Genomic DNA, 1,037 nt, shown 5'->3' on the forward strand with positions numbered 1-1,037 from the left:
CAGCCCGGGTTCAATTCCCGGTCAGGGAAATTCATGTTTATGTTAACTGCTTCATTGTTTTCATCACATCTTCAAAGCACTCTTGGTATTGATCATCAAAGTTCTCTTGATAGTTTCTATCATGAAATATGGTCCCTGATGGTCTAGTGGTCAGTTTTTGGCGCCACAGCCCGGGTTCAATTCCCGGTCAGGGAAATTCATGTTTATGTTAACTGCTTCATTGTTTTCATCACATCTTCAAAGCACTCTTGGTATTGATCATCTTGATAGTTTCTATCATGAAATATGGTCCCTGATGGTCTAGTGGTCAGGATTTGGCGCTTTCACCGCCGTGGCCCGGGTTCAATTCCCGGTCAGGGAAAGGCATGTTTATGTTAACTGCTTCATTGTTATCATCAAAGCATTCTTTTTATTGATCGTCAAATTGTCTTGATAGCTTCTGTCAAGAAACAAGGTCCCTGATGGTCTAGTGGTCAGGATTTGGCGCTCTCACCGCCACGGCCTGGGTTCGATTCCCGGTCAGGGAAAGGCATTTTCAACTGCATGATGTTTTAATCACATCTTAAAGGCACTCTTGGTATTGATCATCAAAGATCTCTTGATAGCTTCTATCACAAAAGGTGGTCCCTGATGGTCTAGTGGTGAGGTTTCGGTATTTTTGCCGCAGCCCAGGTTGGATTCCCGGTCAGGGAAAGGCACGTTCACTTTCAACTGTGTGATTGTTTTCATCACATCTTCAAAGCACTCTTGGTATTGATCATCAAAGTTCTCTTGATAGCTTCTTTCACGAAATATGGTCCCTGATGGTCTAGTGGTCAGGATTCGGCGCCGCGGCCCGGGTTCGATTCCCGGTCAGGGAAAGGCATTTTCAACTGCATGATTGTTTTAATCCCATCTTAAAGGCACTCTTGGTATTGATCATCAAAGTTCTCTTGATAGTTTCTATCATGAAATATGGTCCCTGATGGTCTAGTGGTCAGGATTTGGCGCTTTCACCGCCACAGCCCGGGATCAATTACCGGTCAGGGAAAGGCATG

The 1,037-nt window shown here is 44.7% G+C and overlaps 3 non-coding genes across 3 annotated transcripts; all 3 read left to right on the forward strand.

Moving 5' to 3' along the window:
- The first annotated feature begins 289 nt into the window (after window positions 1-289).
- Window positions 290-361, forward strand: trnae-uuc (transfer RNA glutamic acid (anticodon UUC)). The gene has a single exon. It is a non-coding gene; the product is annotated as a tRNA-Glu (tRNA).
- A 94-nt stretch (window positions 362-455) lies between these two features.
- Window positions 456-527, forward strand: trnae-cuc (transfer RNA glutamic acid (anticodon CUC)). The gene has a single exon. It is a non-coding gene; the product is annotated as a tRNA-Glu (tRNA).
- Window positions 528-958: 431 nt separating this feature from the next.
- trnae-uuc (transfer RNA glutamic acid (anticodon UUC)) lies at window positions 959-1,030 on the forward strand. Its single transcript has one exon. It is a non-coding gene; the product is annotated as a tRNA-Glu (tRNA).
- The last annotated feature ends 7 nt before the right edge of the window (window positions 1,031-1,037 follow it).

Source organism: Poecilia latipinna, unplaced genomic scaffold (assembly GCF_001443285.1).
Source record: "Poecilia latipinna isolate Pla-1442-1.1 unplaced genomic scaffold, P_latipinna-1.0 Scaffold9054, whole genome shotgun sequence".
NCBI classification, from domain to species: Eukaryota; Metazoa; Chordata; class Actinopteri; order Cyprinodontiformes; family Poeciliidae; genus Poecilia; species Poecilia latipinna.